This window comes from Silurus aristotelis, assembly GCF_946808225.1.
Source record: "Silurus aristotelis genome assembly, chromosome: 28".
Classification (NCBI taxonomy): Eukaryota; Metazoa; Chordata; class Actinopteri; order Siluriformes; family Siluridae; genus Silurus; species Silurus aristotelis.
Window position 1 is genome coordinate 13,035,775 of NC_139601.1, and position 24,171 is coordinate 13,059,945.

Below are 24,171 nucleotides of genomic sequence, written 5' to 3' on the forward strand. Positions count from 1 at the left end.
ACGTCTAAACCTGCAATAACGTGCAATAGATAAAGTTGTGTGTGCAGCTCTTTTACTTATCCCGTTATAAGGATAGTGTAGGCTAAAGCATTTAATGAAATAGCCTAATAACTGTATATTACTTAGGTTATGTTGTGTTGCCTGCTGTGCGTTAATGCATAGAGCAACAATATATCTATAAGGGGGAATATTCAGTGCAGCTTAAAAGGCTTATTCGAAAAACATATATTATAGGGATATAGATGTTGTATCTTGTGGCTACACTTAGCCAAGGAGTTAAATAGTTGTTGGCTTTGAGAGTTTGATAAATGCATTCAGGGTGATATGTATACATGAAAGGGAGCTCGAAGAAATGGATCCAAATTTGTGGACTGCTCTGAGAATATGTTCTTACTCATCCACTCATCCAGTGACGGTAGCTGAAGTAGAGAGCAGCTTTTCAAAGCTGAAACTAATCAATGGGGGCGACGTTGGGTTATGGTGTGGTTCACCCAGGGCCTCATTCAGGCTTGAACCGCCATTGAAAGTTTGTGGTATCTACTTACATACAGTTCAGCATAAGTTCAACAGCAAGCAGAACATTTAGAGAGGAATAATGATGGAAGGAACTCCTGACTCTAACTCGCCACAGCACCCGTGGCCTTATTTGCTAGATTTTTTTGAAGCATTGAAAATAAGATTTTGGGCTCATGTTAATTTATTAGATACCAATCAGTGTTTGACTCAATAATATCATTTAATTAATAGATTGGTGTGCTAAGAGTAACTTTAGAGTTTTTTCACATAAACTGAGTTGATTAAGCAAAGGGAACAATAGACAAGAGGATAATAGGACATTATAGTCATAGTAAATCATAGAACTTGGATACTTAAGTACATTTGAAGGCAAAAACGTTTGTACTTTTACTCAAGTAAAGGTTTAAATGGACTTTTACTTTTACTGGTTTCACTCAAGTACATGCTTTGTGTAGTATGTCCACCACTGGTGGGGTAAAGGTCAGGGTTTTTTGCAGGATACTTGAGTTCTTACACACCATCCTTGGCAAACCATTTGTTCACAGAGCTCACTTCCTGCACAGACGTATTGCCATGCTTGAACATAATTGGGACTCTGTTTCTAAAGCTTTAGCAAACAAAGCCAATGTGTGAGTTGAAGTTTTGTGGCTACATTTTGAGCAAGAACTGCATGTAAATGTGATGATCAGGTGGCATATATTTTGCCATGTAATGAATATTTTTAACTTAACTTTGTAATTTAGTTATATCCTGTAGATTATGCTAATGAACCAACGAATTGTCTATTTTATTGCTATATAAAATAATCCAATTGATTTAGTTATTTTAGCTGCTTGATGTAAAAAGCACTCTTATACTCCTTAAGAATGTACTTAAAAGTTGACATGCTGTCTAATGGCATTCTTAATAAATGATTGGTTGCGTTAGTTAGATGGCTAGCTACAAAGAACAGAAGAATTGATGGATTTGTATGGAAAGCATTTACCTGCCTATTGTGGTACTACTGTGGTGGTCGTTAATTGACATATCTCGCTGATCTGCCTCACTAGATTTGGTTCCATTCGTTCCTTTTAAAGTAATCAGAGAGACAATTCCTCAAGGCTATAAGGACAATCCAAATAAAAATAAACACTATAGTTTTTATTATATTCCAGTCCTTATAAGCCAAGGGTCTTCATCAAAAGAAGCCTCCTGTATGCAATAGGACCAAAATCCTAAAGCAAATGGATTAGCACAGGAAAAAATACTCACCAAAACACTCTTTTTACAGTACAGATACACTCTATGGACAAAGGTATTGAGACAGATGACTGTTTTACCAAAAAGGACTGTAATGAAATTGCATTTGAATTACAAGGACATTAAAATGGAGCCATAACAGCTTCCACTCTTCTAGGAAGGCTGGAAAAGTTTCTTGGGGATTTTTGCTTATTTATCCAATGGAGCATGTGTGAGGTCAGCACTGATGTTGGATGAAAAGGCCTGGCTTATAAGCTTTCAGTTCATCCCAAAGGTGTTTACCGGGGTTCAAGTCAGGGCTCTGTGTGGGCTATTCAATTTTTCCACACCAAACTCATTCAACAGTAAATGTCATTATGGGCTTGCTTTGTGCACGGAGGCACAGTCATGCTCGAATAGAAAAGGGCCTTCCCCAAAGTGTTCCTCCAAAGCTCATAGTTACTGTGTGAAATTAATGACACCTCTTTATTTCGGCTGTTTAATGAGTTTCATCTCCTAGCAAACAGTTGCATTATTGGTTTTTACGATATTGAAGAAAATCTGGAGTAAGAATAACAAAGCACTCGTCTAGTGTCAGACATATGTGTGAGCTGCTGTACTTCTCCTTCATGCACATTTATATTACCATCTGTGCCCTGAGGGAGAGAGAGAGAGAGAGACAAAGATATGTTGCAGGGGTTACTGCCAATATGCTATTTATCTTTTTTTTTTGAGTAGTGCTCAGGTAAGCACGGCATGAGTGTGTGAAAGAGATAAGATTGTAAGTGCAAGAAATGAGAAATGAATAGTGCGGGTGGGGAAAGGGAGTGTTTTTTCTAGTTGTTTTTCAGTAAAGTTTAAAGATAAGACCTAAGTAAAGTGGAAAGGAGGAAAGACAAGGAAAATAAGAGAATGAATCAAGAATGACATGGACATAGAGTATTGTTTGCAGTATACAAGTGCAATTCTGGATACTAAGTATCGTCAGCAATGTACCAGTGCAATACTGGTTACTTTATAACCATAGAATAATGAATACAGAGTATAGTTATTGGTGCACCAGTCCAACAGGGGATACAGAGGATTGTTAACATACCAGTGCAATATCGGATACCAAAATTAGTTTGAAATGTACTGGTGTAATACTGCATATTGAGTATTATTGTAACATAAATATTTTGTGTTCTACCAGCATTGGTGGACGAAGTACACAACCCATGCACTTGAGTTAAAGTAGAGATAGGCTAGGTGTATAATTTATATTAATCAATGGATTAATATTACATAATGAATGGGGTCTTATATTACTTCATTGAAAGTAAAAGTGCTTCCGTTAAACTTTCACTTGAGTAATAGTACAAAAGTATTTGCTTTCAAATGTACTATGTAGTATCCAATGTACTATTATTTATTATACAGAGAGCATTAAACAGAGAGCATGCTCCACCCTGATTGGTGGCTTGCTGCATGCTTGACCAGTCATGTTTTTTATCCAGTCCTAAATAAAAATAGATTTTGCTAAATATTTAAGGAAAAAGTACAATATTTAATTTGAAATGTAGTAAAGTTTAAGTAAAAACCTCCCCAATTTTACTACTAAAGTACTTTAATTTAGTAAAGTACAGATATTTAAAAAAGCTTCTTAAGTACTGTAACAAATTATATTTACTTCATTACTGTAAACCACTGACTACCAGTGTTGCTATACTGGACTGTACCAGTTCAATAATAGACAAGTAGAAGAGATTGTGATGTGCCAGCAAACAAGTGTATTATAGTAATGTAGCAGTGCATCATGTGTTCTCGGTTAATGTTTGTAATGTACCAGTGAAATGCTTGATACTAAGTACTGTCATAATGCAAATACTTCAATACTGGATACCAAGTATTTGTGTAAAGCAGCGGTCCCCAACCACTGGCTCATGGACCAGTTCCAGGCTGTGGATCATTTGGAGCTGGGCCACACAGGAAAAATAGAAAGTATTTAATTTTTTCAATTTGATAGACTGTCGTGGTCTGCAGAACAGGTTTTTTTTTCCCGCAGTTTTTTCCTGGGAATCGGTTATTTTAGCCCCCACTGATTCCGCATTATGGTAATTTGTGTGCCATTTTTGTGATATATCTAATAATTTAATTTAGAATTAAATCATATACAGTGCATCCGGAAAGTATTCACAGCGCTTGTTCCATATTTTATTATGTTACAGCCTTGGGTTCCCTGGTGGTCTAGTGGTTAGGATGCGGCGCCCAAACAGGGAACCAACCCCAGCCATTAGGGTTGCACAAGCCTTAGTGCCAGTCCCAAGCCCGGATAAAAAGGGAGGGTTGTGTTAGGAAGGGCATCCAGCGTAAAAACATGTGCCAAATCAAACATGCGGATGGTCCGCTGTGGAGACCCCTAATAGGAGAAGCCGAAAGAAAGTTTATGATGTTACAGCCTTATTCCAAAATGGATTCAATTATTTTCCTTAAAATTCTACAAATAATATCCCATAATGACATGTAAGAAGTGTGTTTGAAATCTTTGCAAATTTATTAAAAATAAAAAAAATCATAAAAAAAATCATATGTACGTAAGTATTCACAGCCTTTAGTCAATACTTTGTTGAAGCACCTTTGGCACCAATTACATTCTCAAGTCTTTTTGAGTATGATGCTACATGCTTGGCACACCTATTTTTGGGCAGTTTCTCCCATTCTTATTTGCAGAACCTCTCAAGCTCCATCAGGATGGATGGAGAGCGTCCATTTAAAGATCTCTCCAGAGATGTTGATGATCAGGTTCATGTCTGGGCTCAGGCTGGACCACTTAAGGACATTCACAGAGTTGTCCTATAGCCACTTCTTTGTTATATTGGCTGTGTGCTTAGGGCCATTATCGTGTTGGAAGATGAACTGTTGCGCCAGTATGAGGTCAAGGGCACTCTGGAGTGGGTTTACATCAAGGATGCCTATGTACATTGCTGACTAGTCTTCCAGTTCCTGCTCCTAAAACAAATTCCCACAGCATGATGCTGCCACCACCATGCTTCACTGTAGGGATGATATTGGCCAGGTGATAAGCAGTGCGTGGTTTCCTCCAGACATGATGCTTGGCATTCAGGCCGAAAATTTCAATCTTTGTTTCTCATGGTCTGAGAGTCTTTCAGGTGCTTTTTGGCAAACTCCAGGTGTGCTGTCATGTGCCTTTTACTGAGGAGTGGCTTCCATTTGGCCACTCTACCATACTGGCCTGATTTGTGGAGTGCTGCAGAGATGGTTTTTCTTCTGGAAGGGTCTCCTTCTCCACAGAGAAATGAGGCTCTTTGTCAGCTCCCTGATTAAGGTTCTTCTCCCCCAATTGCTCAGTTTGGCCAAGCGGCCCGCTCTAGCAAGAGTCCTGTTAATTCCAAACTTCTGCCATTTATGATGGAGGCCACTGTGCTCATTGGGACCTTTATTTTTCTGTACTCTACTCCAGATCTGTGCCTCGATAAAATCAAATCTCGGAGGTCTACAGATAATTCCTTGAACTCCATGTCTTGGTTTGTGCTCAGATATTCACTGTTAACTGTGGGACCTCATATAGACAAGTGTTTGTCTTTCCAAATCATATCCAATCAACAATTTACTACAGGTGGACTCCAATCAAGTTGTAAAAACATCTGCACCTGAGCTCAATTTTGAGTGCCATGACAAAGGCTATGAATACTTATGTGCATGTGATTTTTTATTTGTAATAAACAAACTTCTTTCACATTGTCATTATGAAGTATTGTTTGTAGAATTTTGAAGAAAACAATGATTACTTTCTGGATGCACTGTATCTATAATAGTTATTGTGTTTAATTATGTGCGTGACATACCCCCAACCCCGTGGAAAAAACTGTATTGCATGAAACTAGTCTGTGGTGCAAAAAAGGTTGGGGACCAGTGGTGCAATATTGGACACTATGGACTACAATGCATATATATAAATAACACATTATATTGAATAATGCTTGTAATATATTAGTGAACAAACACAAGTCAGGTTGCTGGAGTCAACAGCATTGCTAGGCCGAAAGAATTCACAATTACTGTAAATAACGTGATTTTGCTAACTTGCAGACAGCAGACAGGTTTTTTGTACAGTTAATGTAAAAACACAATGAACTGAACCTTACCTTAAAGTGATTTTAAATCTTTTGGAGCAGTGTCTTAGAAATTATTTGGAAGAAAGACGTTTCATTCCTTCAATACATTTCCTTAGCCTTGCAGAGTCTACACCGAAGTGCACTGAAGCTTTTCTGATGGCACTGTGCTTTTCTCCAGTTTCATGTCTCACCTGTCATTTGTACAGTAACTTTGTTTTTCTTGGACTCTTTGTAATCCTCTGAATGTCCACTTCTTGCTGTTTGAAATGAGGAAGCAGGGCTGAATAGACTCTTGCTCCTTCCCTCAATTTGTTACAGTTGACTTGGTCATTTTTCCTCGCCTGCCATATCCTCCGCTCTGCTGCCACCTGAGCAGCTTTGCCTGTCTCTTTTTCTCTTTTTTCTGTCTTTCTGTACCTGCTGTCGCTCACACTCTTAAGTGGGAGGATGCATAAGTCCTGTTAGGATGGCGAGAATGGGGCTGGCTCACATTGGGGTGTCAGTTTAGTTCGATTTTAAGCAGCTTCTAAACGTTTACTTCATCCCTCCTTTCTGCACTTTTTTTTTTCTTTGTGCTTTATTTGTACTGAGCATAATAGGCACTATAAATACACATGACACTTAAAGAGATAAACAGTGAGGAGTTATTTGTTCGTTTTAGAAATAAATGCTGTATATATGTCTTTCCTGAGCTCAGGGTGCAAACTCACTGCACTATGAATCATACTCAGGTTAATGCTCTTCCACAGGTGTTTCCAGCTGCTCACAGTGTGAGAAAAAGGAGCGGTTTTTTTTGTTATCATTATCAGCTATTCAGCTGTCCCTTCCACTCGGTTAGTGGTATTTTGTTAAATGTGCTTGTTTGGGGAAGAGGAGGTTTAGGCAGCAATTGAAGAATGAAGCTTGGCAGCTAATGGTAGGAACTGTAAATGGATGTTGGGGTTAACTGGGCTGAAATGGTCACAATGCTCTACAAATCCGATTCCAAAAAAGTTGGGACACTGTACAAATTGTGAATAAAACCAGAATGCAATGATGTGGGTGTTTCAAATTTCAATATTTTATTCAGAATACAACATGTTTAAACTGAGAAAATGTATAATTTTCAGGGAAAAACAAGTTGATTTTTAAATTTCCTAGCATCAACACATCTCAAAAAAGTTGGGACAAGGCCATGTTTACCATTGTGCGGCATCCCCTTTTCTTTTTATAACAGTCTGCAAACGTCTGGGGACTAAGAAGACAAGTTGCTCAAGTTTAGGAATAGGAATGTTGTCCCATTCTTGTCTAAAACAGGCTTCTAGTTGCTCAACTGTCTTAAGTCTTCTTTGTTGCATCTTCCTCTTTATGATGTGCCAAATGTTTTCTATGGGTGAAAGATCTGGACTGCAGGCTGGCCATTTCAGTACCCGGATCCTTCTTCTACGCAGCCATGATGTTGTAATTGATGCAGTATGTGGCCTGGTATTGTCATGTTGGAAACTGCAAGGTCTTCCCTGAAAGAGACGACGTCTGGATGAGAGCATATGTTGTTCTAGAATTTGGATATACCTGTCAGCATTGATGGTGTCTTTCAAAATGTGTAAGCTTCCCATGCCACATGCACTTATGCAACCCCATTCCAGCAGAGATGCAGGCTTCTGAACTGAGCGCTGATAACAACTTGGGTTGTCCTTATCCTCTTTAGTCTGGATGACATGGCGTCCCAGTTTTCCAAAAATAACTTCAAATTTTGATTTGTCTGACGACAGAACAGTTTTCCACTTTGTCACAGCCCATTTTAAATGAGCCTTGGCCCAGAGAAAACACCTGCGCTTCTGGATCATGTTTATATATGGCTTCTTTTTTGACCTATAGAGTTTTAGCCGGCGAAGGCGAACGGCACGGTGGATTGTGTTCACTGACAATGTTTTCTGAAAGTATTCCTGATCCCATGTTGTGATTTCCATTACAGTAGCATTCCTGTATGTGATGCAGTGTTGTCTAAGGGCCCAAAGATCACAGGCATCCAGTATGGGTTTCCGGCCTTGACCGTTACGCACAGAGATTGTTCCAGATTCTCTGAATCTTTGGATGATATTATGCACTGTAGATGATGATAACTTCAATTTCTTAGCAATTTTTCTCTCAAAAACTTCTCCTTTCTGATTTTGCTCCACTATTATTCGCTGCAGCATTGGGGGAATTGGTGATCCTCTGCCCATCTTGACTCCTGAGAGACACTGCCACTCTGAGAGTCTCTTTTTATACCCAATCATGTTGCCAATTGACCTAATAAGTTGCAAATTGGTCTTTCAGCTGTTCCTTATATGTAAATGTTAACTTTTTCAGCCTCTTATTGCTACCCGTCCCAACTTTTTTGGTACGTGTAGCTCTCAATATTTGGCATGACATTTCAAATTGTCTCACTTTCAACGTTTGATTTGAACACTTGAAGTTCTGCTACAATAATATGTGAACAACGTTCATTTACACGTTTGTAATTTTAGGGACACAAAATTTGGGGTCCTTAAGTATGTAGATCAAAGTCTTTGCAAAACATTGTTTCAACCAGCCTATTTCCTTCATTCACATAAACAGTACATTGATTTACATTTGTGTGGGACTTTTATTTTCAAAATGTAAATTGTTTGGAGAATGCTTTAAAAATAAAAAATAAAATACTATTTTAGGAAAATAGTCCACTTTAGTGTAGCAGCAGCAAGTTGGATTATTTTACCACCCACAGTTTACTTTATATATATATATATATATATATATATATATATATATATATATATATATATATATATATATATATATATATATATATATATATATATATATATATATATACACACGAGTGTAGGAGGTTTTATTTGGAATCTTGTACACTCTCTGATTTTAGTTCAGGACATGTTGCCCTCACTCTGGAAAACTCAAAATAGTGTTCTCTTAATACCCAATATTGCTAAACCAGGAAATCTAATGTGTAAAATGTTGGAATTTTTTTTTTATTCGGTGGTTGCAGGCTGCTCATTTGACCAAATTTACGTCATATTGCTATCGATTACAGAGCAACAATTTAAAAATAGACCGCAAAACACAAAATACGAGCCAAAAGTCTCTTCAGGCACTTTTTTATTTTTTAAAATTGGAAAGAAATTGGAATCTTACTTTAACAAAAAAAAGTTAAAGTTGGTGTACAAGCATAATGTACGGTATGTTTAAGTAAATTCGAGTGTCACCAGATTTGCTGGTATTTTGGTTTTTGAAGCAACCTGATTCGTGTGGTTTTTCAGGATATGTTCTAAGAGAAGACCATTTACCTGTAAGTATTCGTTTAGTTTTGCTCTGGTCAGGGTTGCAGTGGATCTGGAGTCCAGAACACTCAGCATTACCCTGAAAAACAACATGGAAGACACCTCAGTCCATTGCAGGGCACAGCACACACACTCTTAGGCACACCTATAGTAGATGCAATTTAACTCAGCTTTTCCGCCTACTTGTTTTTGGGACCTAGAAGAAAATCAGAGAACTGAAGATGAAGCCCACTTCAGTGCAGAAGGTTCATGTGAAACACCATATTTCACTAAACTTAGAGAGCAACTCAAGCTTAGGATCAACCCCTGACTTGTTCTGTTCCATTGATCTGACATTCACTTGGAACACAAATGGCCCATTTTAACTTCTGAGCCAAGGTTACATACAATAAACAAAAGCAACCAGTACACACATGTGAGGACATCAGAACATGTCCAAGAGCATTTTGAGCAGGGAAATTGGAGCCATGCATCACTGCAGCTTGACTGACAACAGAAAAATTTCATTAAAGAATGGCGCAACCCTCTCAAGGCCCATGTGTGCATGTGTGTGTTTGAGTATATATGAGTGTATAAGGTTGTATAGATTTTTGCAATATGTGTGTTTGTTGACTAGCATGTAGTGTCCTTGGTGTGTGTGTGTGTGTGTGTGTGTGTGTGTGTGTGTGTGTGTGTGTGTGTGTGTGTGTGTGTGTGTGTGTGCGCGTGCGCATAGAAACAGTACAAGGAGGACATAAGGAGGCGGCATGGGAACAAATTGGTGGTCCACACTCATACATCACTGTCAGAGTGTTAAGTAAGACTATTAACGATTTTAGAGATCCACACCAAAGCAAGCTGAGGTTCCCAGAAGCACATATATCTTACTGTACACACATTAATAACTTTATTATATGCCACGTCAAGGTAGATCTGCTGCTAGCGCTTATATAGCTGAATTGGCAATGATTAAACATGGCCTTAGTGGACCAAAATATAATAACTAATTACAGTATGGACAGGTTATTACACCTTATTATTAACCTCATACAAGCTTTAACTGAATCTCCTTTCAAAGACTGCATTCTGAATTAGATCATACATGGCATCTATCTATCTATCTATCTATCTATCTATCTATCTATCTATCTATCTATCTATCTATCTATCTATCTATCTATCTATCTATCTATCTATCTATCTATCTATCTATCTATCTATCTATCTATCTATCTATCTATCTATCTATCTATCTATCTACAGTATGTATTTATGTACATGTATGTATGTCTGTCTTTCGATCTGTCTATCAAACTGTCCATGCATTTGCCTGTCTGTCTGTTTGTTTGTCTATTATCTATTTGTCTGTCTTTTGTTTGTCTATTTATCTGTCTATCTGTCTGTCTACGCCATTGTCTACCAGTTTGGTCTTTTACCAGTCTCACCCACTAGCGAGTTAGTTTCATTCTCCACCATATGTTGTTTTGTCAAATCCCACCCACCAGCTAGCACTCCCCTATCACCCTCTCCCCCTTAAAATGCTCTCTCAATATGTTATTTTGCCACCCACTCTTTAGCTCCTGTGTATCACCCTCCACCACCATACCCCCACCCTAAATTCCTTCCATTTATGTCATTCACCAATTCCTTCCTGCTATATTTGTTCACTAGTATGCATACTCTCTCCACTATTTCCTCCTGATTTTCCTTTGCCAATTTCCACCCACTAGCTAGCTATCTCTCTCATATCACCTCTTTTATCCCAATTTTGTACCACCCACCAGCTAGCTCGATTTCCAACCCATTAGATTCCATTTTAGTTCAACACATACATCTTCCCTTTCGGCTAGTCATGACACATCATAGAGCAATGTAACAAACTTGGATGGAAGTGCAAAATGCCATCTTTCGCACGCAAGAAATCACAGACGATTTTTTATGATTGTCAATGATAGTTCAGTGCCAGTCTGATTGACAGGTGAGAAAGTAATACCATAACTTCCCCACAGACAGTTACACTTTATGTGTGGCTGAGGCATTATTGTGATTCAAATTCGAGAACATGGCAAAAGTGCCACTTGGAATCCCTAATGTTCAATACTGTGGCTAATATTTACAAGCATATAACAATATGGCTGCTGTAAAATGTGTACATTTGAGATATGCAGTCAATCATACAAACAAAACTAACAAAAGAAAAAATGAACAAATTTAAATTTTCACCCATTTTTTCTGGTACAGTTTTATTGTTAATGTTAGTCATACTGCTGTTTCTACTAATCACCTCTGTGAAAGCCTTGCTGGACTGAGTGGCACGGGTTGCCGTTCATTTAATTTGTCGATTGCTGGTGGCTACATGGGTAGTGAAACAAGCTATTGATTAAAGCTACTCAGCTCTTGGGTTCCCAGGGAGATTGCTTTCAAGTCCTGTGGAAGGAAATATTCCTAGAAAAATGAGGAAAGCTGTGAAGTTCCTACGACTTTTCGTTAATTCCAATGTTTTATTTGTTTATTTAGTATATTTTCATTTATTTTTACTTATTTGGCCATTTTTTTTTCATTTCTAAGCCATTTGCAGATTAATACATTTATATAAGGATAGTTCATTATTAATCATCATTTATTATTTATATATCAATTATTCTGTTGTTGATTTAATGCCATAACCTGCCTATAATGTTTTAAGTCTGGTTTTATTAGGTTTTGTCTGTGAATTACAATCACCAGGCATCTGTCTATCTGTCTGCTTGGCTGTCTGCTTTTTTGTCATTGTCTTTCTGTTTATCTATCCATCTTTCTGTCTGTCTCAAAATCACTTTGGTCCTAATAATGAACATTTTCAACATTTACAAGTCATTTAAACAATCAGTGGTCTGTGTGCAACATTTACTTTTTACAGCACATGTTTCAAACACTTGGTGATGCTAATTATGTGTGGTTTACATTGTAATCTTTGCAATGATCTAATATTCAGTTTTTACTTTGCATATTTCTACATTTGATGGTAATAGGCTGCTGCAACACATTCAAGTGTTAGAACCAGAAAAACTACTTGAAAAGAACGACTGAAATCATGTGCTTTATAAATCTATGATGAGCAATGCCAGCAAATTCTTAGCATCTTGCTAATTTAAGGCATAGATTGATATATAGCATAGTAAAACTAGGTATCAAAGTATGTTTAGCCTACAAGAGCTATAGTCTTTAAAACAAGCAAAATAATTTTTTCAGCCCAAACTTCCATCCCTGTTTTCTGCAACTACAAATTATTGATCTCACTGTACATAGTCATTCAAATTCATAAAATGTGTAGGATAACATGCTTTAATGTATTTTATTGTGTAAAATAATTAGCCTGATACTGAGAAATCTCTATGCAGGACTTTTATTTTTAAACTTTTAGCTTCCCTGGTTCCTGACTCTGCCACTGTCCATGGTGCTGATTCAGACATGTTTAAACACGAAACATTGCTGAGCCTTTGCATTGATTCCCTCATGCTAGATTGGATTTAACACATGGTTTCACTTCAGTCAATTCAATATTGAGAGCATGGGTAATTCTATTCTTTATAAGATCCACTCAGTGACTATTTCTGTATTTCTGTTTCTGCAGCAATCACAAAGGTGGTAGTGCTGTATAACAACATCTGAGTTCTACAGATTGTGCAGTGTGTTGTATTTGTACTGTCTTTGATAAGAGTTTAGAAGGATGAATAAGAAAAAGACTGGTATTTTGAGTAACAATGCAAGCTAAATACATATGTTTCTATAATGATTATGGATTTTTCAGTCCCGGGAACTGATTTCAGTAGATTTCAAACATTGCGATGTCAATTAAGTTGGATAATTTTAATGCTTTCAGGAAAACCGGAGTGTCTTCAAAAAGGAAAGTGTGTTGTATTTCGTAATTTTTCCCTACCTAGTACGTCTCCTAACTATAATAACATTACAAACATACACACCTTTTTATGATGCAATCTCTTCACTGTGCAAATATTCAATCAAGATCTCTACTGCTGTTCAGCACAGAACACACATGTTTGGGGTTATATATGATTTAATTCTATATATTTTATCTGTATATAAATTACAGTTACTAACATGATATGGCATTTGTATACAGTCCCGACTTTATACAGTTCTGCAGGCATTCAGAACTGATTTCTTATAACCAGCTTCTTGATATAATGTGTACATGACACAGATGAGATATGTCTGGCTACACTTGTACACGTGTATTGTCAGGAAATGCAAGAGAGGAGCCCATAGGTTGTGTCCCTTTCATGCACTCTTTTCTTTCATATCATCTTGCTTAATCAATTTGCAAGAATACTTTTGCTGCAGTCATTCCTTAAACCCTCAATCAACCCCCAGATTTCCACACATGACCTTGAATTGGAGTGAAATTTAGGATCTGACTTTTGCTTTCTTTTCATAATGTACATGATGTCATAACACTGCTTTTCTTTTCAGATTTTAGTCATTAATCATGTAAACCTGTCCAGATTCATTGTGACTGAAATAGGAACACTTTCCCTGAGCTGAGTTTGCTCATATGCACTTTTTTCTTTGCTGAATGGCTGATGAAACAGGATGTAAAAGCTGCTGCTCCTGTTTGACACACAGTCTCTCCAAGTTGTTCAAAGGACAAACCTTAAAAAAAAAAAAAAAAAAAGAAATGTGAACAATGTGCTATTGCTGTTGTTTTCTTTATTATTTCTGCTATTGATATATGCTCTGAATACACCACTGAAAATGCAACTGAGGTGATAGAATAACTACTAGGGCAATTAATAACAAGAATTTGCACACACTCGGTACCTGGGCGTAATTTAACCCTGATGTGCACCTGTGCATAACAGTCAGTAGGGGGTGTGTTACAGTTTTTCTCAGTTGCTTTGAAGAATTTTTAGATCAGAAATCAAATTCTTAAAACTACTTCTTCAACCTCCACATAATTTAATCACTTGTGCACACCATGAAAGCAATTCTTGTTGCTGTAATCAAATTGTGAATGCTTTGCTACATTCATTTAATCAATTGTGTACAATTGTCTGCTGTTTTGTACATTATCAGTTGTTTATGTCGGGTTGATCAAAATATATTATACTGGTTTCACCTAAATAATCTTAACCCCCAAAACATCTCAGCATCAGTTTATTGTATAAGTCATTATATGCTAAATTAAACCAGTTGTCAAAATTCTGTCATGCTTACATTTCTGTTGTTTTTTTTGTTAAATGTACCTTGAATCGATTAATTGTGCAGATGAATCTTGAATTTCACTAATCAAGGCGAGTGAACGGCATCAGATAAATCAACGATCAACTGGTTCTCTAAAACAGGTCAAAGGTGAATCTTGTGAACCTTTAATTGGCGACAGTCAAAACACAGAATTACAATTTCTGAAAATGGATGAACAACCAAGAACAAAAACACCTTTACAGTACAGTAAAATTGTGAATCGTTTCCAGTCTCTTGCAATCAATTTAAATCAAATATGCAATCAAATAAATAAATTTGTGCTGCTGAAAATCATAGATGGAATACAGAAGAAATTCAGCCTTGTGCATTTTCAATCATTGTAATCCAAACAATCCATTAATTTATATCAAGAAATACTGAAATTGCGCGGCGTCATACTGACAACATGACTAAACATTTTAACGATCTTGTTTGTGAACAAAGGGTTTTGTCCTTCTGATGAGAATGAAATCCAATGTGCTGTGCTGTTTGTACACATTGTTTTGAGAAATGCATTTACTGGTTTCCAAATATTAAAGATGACTCGAGAAATGCAACTGAGAAAAACTGTAATGTACAGCAATGGCCTAAAGTTTTAAGAATGAAACAAATAATAATTTTCACAAGGTCTACTGCTTCAGTTTTTTTAAACGGCAATGTGCATGTACTCCAGAATGTTATGAAGAATGATTAGATGAATTGCAGTTACTTGCTAAGTCCCTCTTTGCCATGAAAATGAACTTAATCCCCTATAATATTAAAAAAATTACACTTCCACTGCATTTCAGCTCTGCCAAAAAAAGGACCAGTTAACATCATATCAGTGATTCTCTTGTCAACACAGCTGGAGATCACTTTGTCATGCTGATTGAATTAGAATAACAGACTGGAAGCTTTAAAGGAAGTGTGGAGCTTGAAATTATTGTTCTTCTTTTGTTAACCATGGTTACCTGTAAGGAAACATGTGCAGTCATCATTGCTTTGCACAAACAGGGATTCACAGGCAAGGATACTGCTGATTTAGCTAAAAGTACGATTGCACCAAAATCAACCATTTATTGGATCATCAAGAACTTCAAGTAGATAGGTGTAATTGTTGTGAATGAAGGTTTAAGGGTGCCCAAGAAAATCCAGCAAGTGCAAGGACCGTCTCTTAAAGTTGATTCAGCTGTAGGATCGGGGAAACACCAGTGCAGAGCTTGCTCAGGAATGGCAGCAGGCAGGTGTGAGTGCATCTGTACCGCACAGTGAGGTGAAGAATTTTGAACAATGGCCTGGTGTCAAGTATGGCAGCAAACAGGCCACTTCTCTCCAGGAAAAACATAAGGGACAGACTGCTATTCTGTAAAAGGTACAGGTATTGGACTGCTGAGGTCGGGGATAAAGTAATTTTTTTTCGGATAAATCCCCCTTTAGATTGTTTGGGACATCTGGAAAAATGCTTGTCCAGAGTCAGAAAAGTGTCATGCCAACAGTAAAGCATTCTGAGACTATTCATGTGTAGTGTTGCTTCAGAGCCAAGGGAGTGGGTTTACTTGCAATTTTTTTTAAGAACACAATCATGAATAAAGAAATGTACAAAAACATCCTCCAAGAGCAACTTCTCCCAACCATCCAAGAACAGTTTGATGACAAACATGCATTTTCCAGCATGATAAAGCACCTTTCCGTAAGGCAAAAGTGATAACTAAGTGGCTCAGTAAACAAAACATTTAAAATTTGGTTCTATGGACAGAAAACCAGACCTTAATTCCATTGAAAACTTGTGGTCAATCGTAAAGTGGTAGGTGGACAAACAAAACCCCACAAATTCTGACAAAGTCCAAGCATTGATGATGCAAGAATCAGTCAGGCTGTGGAGCAGAAGTTGTTATTTCACCAAATAAATTGATTAAAACTTAAGTAACGAGTCTGTTTTGAAAATGTAAGAAGTAAAATGTACAGATATTTGTGTCAAAATGTAAGGAGTGAAAGTAAAAAGTTGTCTGAAAAGTAAAAAACTGATACCAAAAAAATCTACTTAAGTACAGTAACGAAGTATTTGTACTTCGTTACTTCCCACCTCTGAGTATGACTAACGTGGATGAGACAGAGGTAGTCAATGATGTAAACATGACTGAGAACAGAGACATGTTCACCTGATCATCATCTTTGCTCTGCTTGTGTTCTATATGGTGGATGTTCAGCCTGGATACGTTCTTTAGGTAACAAAATTTTAAATTCATTTTTATTAATATTAACATGACATGAATATTAACAGGTTCAGTTACAAGCGTGACACTAAAACAGGTAGTAGTAATAGCTACTTTTACTTTTTTTGCACATAAGTGCATTAAAGTACTTTTTTACTTTAACTTGAGTGAAAAAGTGTAGTCAGTACTTCAACTTTTACCAGAGTCTTTTAAAATATGAGTATCTGTACTTCTACTTGAGTGAAGGATGTGTGTGTGTGTACTACACTTCACCCACATCAGTACCAACACCCCTGTGTCCGAATAATCACAAATCTCCACAAGCACAATCCAAAATCTTGTGGAACATCTTCCCAGAAGAGTGGAGAGAATTATAAGAGCAATTTGGGACTAAATGTGGAATGCAATGCTCAAAATGCACATACTATACTTATGACCAGGTGTCCGCAACCTTTTGACAATATAGTGTGTGTGTGTGTGTGTGTGTGTGTGTGTGTGTGTGTGTGTGTGTATATACTCTAAATGTTTCAACTAAATAAAGAGCCTCACAGTGTATGCATGAGATGCAACCCTGACTATACTATTAAAAAGGTGCTTTATAATTGTCACATGTACTTTACAGATTAGAGAAATTCCTTCTTCGCAAATCCCAGCAATGTTACGAAACTGGGGACAGAGCAGAAGATCAGACATGTTACACCACCCTTGCAGCACAAACGGTTAAGGGCGTAGCTCAGAGTCCCCAAGAGTGGCAGCTTGCCGATACAAGGACTTGAACCCCAACCTTACGTAACCCAGAGCCTTAACCACTGAACTACCACCTCTATTCGAAGTGTGTTCGTGTCCATGCACTGTAACATCATGATCATATAATAATCAGAAAAGCAGGAGCAGAGCTAAGCAATAACATGCAATCACCCGATGAAATAAAACACAAGACAAGAGATGTACAGAAGAACCATGACGTGACTGTAAAACAAGCAAAACCACAATGATAATGAAAGGAGAGATGATTGGAATGAGAAGGAAGAGAGAAAAGGAGAGAAGAGTGCTGTGAACAGTGTGTCTATATACAAAAGCTGATTAGCATGAATGTGATACAGGTGCACAAACAAACGTGATATAGTTGACTCGGCTTTGATGGCTGGTGGGAAATATAGGCTCTGTTCACAAATCACTTCATGCATCTGTATTTCATGACACCCATTTACACTCATCTCATTCGGCAGATGCTTCTTGTCCAGATGCAATTGGCAACTGGTGTCAGGATTTGAGCCCAGCACCTGATCACTCGATCACAGAAGCTTAAAGTCATAAACACAGAGCCACCACAATTACTTACCTACTATTGATTACACCCCTCGATACACTATATGGAAAAGGTTCGTAGACACCTGAGCACAAGATTGGTGTGTGTTTTTTAAACATCCCATTCCACAATTAGTCTCAATTTGCTGTTATACAGTAATACCTTCACTCCTCCGGGAAGAAGTTCCATTAGATTTTGGAGTGTGCTTGTGGAGATTTGTCTTCATTTAGCCACAAGTATATCGATAAAGTCAGCTACTGATGAAGATTGAGGAGGCCTGGGGTGCAGTCAGCATTGTTTGTGCACAGAAGCATTTACATGTAATATCTAAATATGTTTTAATAAATACTTGTTGAAAAGCATTTTAAAACATGCAAATGTTTGTGGACACCTGACTATAAGATTTGTATGTACCCCTTAAAACCTTACACCATCTCTTAATAGAGCTTACATTGTGCACAGGGGAATTGACATGCTGGGCAGCTTTAGCTGTTGGACGGATGGCCTCGCATTTGACTTTAAAATACTTTGGTATACAAGTTGATTTAATGACCACAAGGTGCTCAGGCAAAAAAAAAAACACCCCTCCACCACAGTGCTTGCAAGTTAGTATGAGGTGTTTGTGCTGATATGCTGTGTTTGGTTTTTGCCAAACATGCCATTGTACATTATGGCCAAACATTTCCAAGACATCAAAAGACATTTTGATGACAAAGACAAAGACATAAGCTTCCATGTTCTTTTTTAGAAAGAAGAGAGAATTTAGAGAGAATTGCCTTAATTCTTTACATTTAAATGTTAAATGGTACCTTTAGATTCTGAGATGTAACTTAATTGTTTTGCAATTTTTCACAGTCTGACCCTGTGGTGAATTTGCTGGGATGTCCACTCTTTTTCAACTTGTGAATAATCTTCCTCACTCTAGAATGATTGCGCTTTAAATTGTCTGGCAATGGCCTTATAACCTTTCCCAGATTGATGAGTAGCAACAATTGCTTCTCTAAGATAATTTATGTCTTTCCTCCTTGTGTTAACACACACCTGAATGCTCCAACAAAACTCCTAAACCTTGGGGTTCTACAGAGGTGGTCACACTTGCTGATGATCAATCAATTAAGGGCATTTAAGGCTGCTACTTAGCCTCTTAAATCCTATGGAAGCAGTAAAGGTGTACTTTACACACATTTTCTTTGGTAAAATGTCAGTTTAATATGTCATGCTGTATTTATTAATTTGAAAACCGGTATTTTTCAAGAAGAATCATTTCAATTTATTGACCTTGTGATATAAAATGATTAAGCACAAATAGGGCCTTGTGAACACTGGTAGATTTGATTAAGAGCTACTCAGTCATTTTATTTCCATCTGGAAATACTCACCATCTGCACATAGCCCCCTACTGTGTTTGGCTTTGCTTTTCCCAGAATCACATCTCTTCTGTAAACTCATAAATATTTTCTTCTTCCTTCTAACATACTTCCACTAAATGGGAAGTATGTTAGAAGGAAGAAGAAAATATTTTGTTACCCCAATCAAATTCCTTATAATGCATACTCTTGCAGTGTATTTGTCCTGACACTTCAACTTTTAATAGAATTTCCTGCCTAATGTTCTTGTAAATGTTTCATGGCTGTACAGTTATGCTTACACCGTGAAAATCTCAGACACTGCTTCCATGTGGCTAAGTGGGCCTTTTTTTATTAGTAATAGCAGGCTTCATCCATATGTGATGAAATTGGCATTCGAGCAACTTGTATAGTTCCCCCTACCTCTGCCTTGTTTAGCACTGACAGTGTTCACCTGGTGTCCTTGTGCACGGATGGATGGAATGAGATGAATAGGCAAAATGCTCTGTATTTCCTTGCTTCATTAGCCCCGAGTTATCACTGAAGGGAAGATTTCCCTTACTCACCCTCTCCTGGTTTTACCTGCTTGGCCTGGGTGTGTTTAATGGTGCCAGAGATAACCGGACTGGGAGGAGTGTGTTGTGTGTGTGTGTGTGTGTGTGTGTGTGTGTGTGTGTGTGTGTGTGTGTGTGTGTGTGTGTGTGTGTGCATATGCATGTACCACTGTGCCTGTACTAAATAGATAACAAGATGCTGACTTGGGCAAACCTACAGCATCTTCACACATAGAGGAAAAAAAAGTGAGAGAGAGAGAGAGAGAGAGAGAGAGAGAGAGAGAGAGAGAGAGAGAGAGAGAGAGAGAGAGAGAGAGAGAGAGAGAGAGAGAGAGAGAGAGAGAGAGAGAGAGAGAGAGAGAGAGAGAGAGAAAGAGCGCTTTTAGTGCAATTGAAGGGAAAGGGCGGATGAAGGAAGGGTAAAGACCAAGGATGTGTTCAGCAGGAAACAAAAGGTACTCACTAAATTATGATGATCTTCACGTATCCCTTATATGATTTCTGTCCACCCTGAATGGGCTCTGTGTGTGTGTGTGTGTGTGTGTGTGTGTGTGTGTGTGTGTGTGTGTGTGTGTGTGTGTGTGTGTGTGTGTGTGTGTGCGTGCTTGCGAGCATACCTGTGTGAGTGTTTGTGTTTTAGATTTGCCCAGCTGGTTCACCTGATATATGTCTCATAAAGGCTATTGTGGTTTTCATAGCCTTAATGACATGGAAATGCTGATCATAAGTAAAAGCTGAACTTCTAACGATCATAAATATTCACCCCCTTGCACATTTTTACATTTTGGCATGGTATAACCTGGAACTGAAATGGACTTAAATATATGTTTATCCCAAAAGTCTCCATACATTACAATTACAGTTAACACCTATCAGCAAAATGTATTTCAGTATTATATATTGTAAATAGAGGCACAAAACTGTATATGATTGTACAAAAAATAAGACATGGTTAGCATGGGTTGGAGTAGAAGATCTTGAGTAACCTGGTGTAGAGCTTTGACCTCAACCCTACTGAATACCTTTGGGATGAATTTGAATGTTCCCAAGGCCACTACACCATTAGAAACTACAGCCCAATGATCAATTAAAGGAAAGAAAGTAAAACAAACAAAAAAAGTATCCATCTATCACTCTTTGGTTTCTAAGGCTTGCAGTGCTTGCTGTAGCTTTAGTCTCTATGCCACTTCACAAGGTTTTTAATGTGATCATACATTTTTGATGAATAATGCAGTTACCAAAATCCAGTATATACAGATATAGAATGCGAAACAAACACATTATTTAGGAAACATACTGTTTTTTATTTTTATTTATTTTTTTAGAAATCTAGTCAGAAAAGTTAACAGCACACAAGACAAGAGTCTCTCGAGTAGGGTGTTAATACAGATCACAAAGTGATTAGATATGATTAGAAAGAAAGGGTGACCACGATAAATACTATATTCTTACTACTAATACTATACTATACTATATACCGTAATTTCCACATTTTTTATTTTGAACATAAATAAGCCGCACCTGTCTATAAGCCGTCTAAATTGAAACTAATGAACTTTACACAGGCTTTAACGAAAGACAGTGTCTGTTACACGACTTGTATATAAACAGTAGCCTACCAAGAAAGTCATTGTTCACTGTCTTCCTCCTTCCTTTCACAACAATTTCTCTCGAGAGTTTATCTTTTGGCATCGTCGTGCGTTTAAAAATCACCATTGGTGAAGCTTTTCTCCCGATGCCGTGCAGCTCAGAACACAGCTGAAGTGTGTGTTTTCATGCCCGGTTGTTTTCAGCGTGACGAATGATTCGCATTTCCTGTAGACAGTCCGAGTGAGCGGCAGGTCAAACGTCAGAGGAACATCATCCATATTTATGATGTGGTGCGGCCCGATTCAGTGGGAGCGCATCTGATTTAATATAAAGAGTTTCATTGGTTCACCTGAACCTGTTCCGCAATTTCATTGGTCTAATGTTATATATAATGTTATAGGGTTCAGTTTTTTGTCTTGAAGTTTGTGAAACCGGGAAAAACCCAGGAAAAATCCACAAATTAGCCGCTTCATTGTTTAAGCCGCAGAGTTCAAAGCGTGGGAAAAAAGTAGTGGCTTATAGTCCGGAAAATACGGTACTAAACTAATACTTAATACTATACAATCTGAAACAGGGTGATGAAGCTGAGTTTGAAGGCCAGATTAATGTTGAACAGACAGAGTTTTTATTTAGTTTCCAGGGGCAAAATGGGAAAAAAAAATGGGGTGTGTGTGTGTGTGTGTGTGTGTGTGTGTGTGTGTGTGTGTGTGTGTGTGTGTGTGTGTGTGCATTAAGTATTTGTTTATGTAAATCTAAATACAGACAAATATCCATAGCACTAAGCAGACGCACATATTGATGTTACGTTACATTCTTATGGAGCATCTGTGTGCATATTATTAGGCCTTATGGTGTTATTGAGAACTGTATTAATTGTGTGTGTGTGTGTGTATGTGTGTGTTTCTATGCACAGGTATGTGTTTATTGTTAAAAAAATGCATACTAATTGCATGTTGGCATTAAGCAGTGTTTAGAATCAGGCCTGATGATGGGTGGGGTGTTGGAGTGAAAACAGTGTGGTGCAGCATGTGGCCACTGCTGCAGGGGGGCTCAGAGGAAACCAACACTGTGTGTGTGTGTGTGTGTGTGTGTGTGTGTGTGTGTGTGTGTGTGTGTGTGTGTGTGTGTGTGTGTGTGTGTATGAGATGGTGCACAATCTCCTGATGCAAACCCCAGCTGCTATTCTACTAACAAATCCATTTTTCTCATTGTTTTTCTCTCTCTCATGTTATTTCTGGCCTTTTTCTCACTGTCAGTGGGTCTGTTGTCCAAGAGTAGGACAGAAGCTTCCTTGCGTCACTGCTCATTCAAAGTATTGCTAGTGTGTGTTAGCCCCGAGAATGTCTAGCGGGTGCTGAATGCATTTTCCCCTTTACTGAAGCACCAAAAAGCAGAGGCTGATTGACATGAAGCACAGTGTTAAAACCTTAATATTTTTTAGTCAACTAACCAAGATGGCTGTTGTCCTTGTAGCTATTTGTCTATTAGCTTAAAGCTAATATACACTTTATGGACAAAAGTTTGTGGACACCTGACCATATTATTTGAGTGAACATTTTGAACATTCCACATCTAGTCCATTTTCTATTACAGTAACCACTTCACCTTTCTTCTAACAACGATCCACTCTTCCACTCAAGGTGTTCTACTAGAATTTGAAGTGTGCTTGTGGAGATTTGTGGTTCATTCATCCACAAGGGTGTAAAGTCAGATACTGATGTAGGGTGAGGAGGCCTGGGGTGCAGTCCTATTGCAGGCTACTCAATCCTCACTAATCCATATTAACTATATCTTCATAAACTGGCTTTGTGCACAGAGGCATTGTCATGCTGGAACAGGTTTAGGTCTCCTAGTTGTAAGAAGTAAAGGGTAAATGTAATACTATCAAATTCAAATACATTCTATATAATTGTATGCCTAATGCTTGTGGTAACAATCCAATTGTGAGTTTTGTGGATATCATAATATGATATCAATTTGTAAAATGGCTCTGTTGGTCTTTTGTGGTTTGTGCAATTTTATCAGAACGAAGAAAATCATCATTACTGTGTCTAATTATCCAACCTCATGTCACTTCAAGTGCTTGCACTTCTAGTACATTTACACATGTCTATTATTGTATTTGTTGTGTCCTTGTACATGCCATGATTTAGCCTCAAAAGAAAGTAAAGCTACAGTTTCCAAATCTGGTTTTGGATTACTGAGTCTCATGGCCAGACACTATGCCCATAACCCACAGAGAATACAGTATGTGGGTTTATAAATTTAGCTGGCCACATACACAGAATCTTGAAGGCTGCAGTCTAATTGGCTGTCCAATATTTGTTTCTTTTTCCAATGGGAAAATTTTTTTTTTTAAACCCAGAATAGGGTCAATGCAGCATGTTTTTTCAAAAGTTACTGTATATGATATTTTTATTAATAAATTAATGTATTAATTAATTAAATTATTTATTAATTGATTTATTAGGAAGGGCAGCCGACGTAAAACATGTGCCAAATCGAACATGCGGATCACGAATACGGATGATCCGCTGTGGCGACCCCTAATGAGAGAAGCCGCAATAAAGTTTGATTAATTAATTTATTATTGTTATTACTTATTTATTTTTAATTTATTATTATTATAATTTTTTTTGGGAGGGGTTTTGGACTAGTGGTGTTTAGTTGCAGTATCATTAAAGTAAACATGTTTCGGACTTAAGTACTTAATTAGAATTTTTATTATTACATGCTATACAGTAACTCCCAATTCTTTACCAATGCTTATATCTATTGTTTTTATTCATTTTTGTCCCTGCATGTA

General features: G+C 37.5%; 1 protein-coding gene and 1 long non-coding RNA gene across 2 annotated transcripts in view; both read left to right on the top strand.

Annotated features, from left to right (window-relative positions):
- Positions 1–24,171, top strand: part of asic1b (acid-sensing (proton-gated) ion channel 1b) — a 348,288-nt gene that overhangs the window by 131,039 nt on the left and 193,078 nt on the right. The window lies entirely within an intron of this gene.
- LOC310722229 overlaps positions 1–24,171 on the top strand; it is a 116,407-nt gene that overhangs the window by 52,399 nt on the left and 39,837 nt on the right. The gene's annotated exons all lie outside the window — the stretch shown is intronic.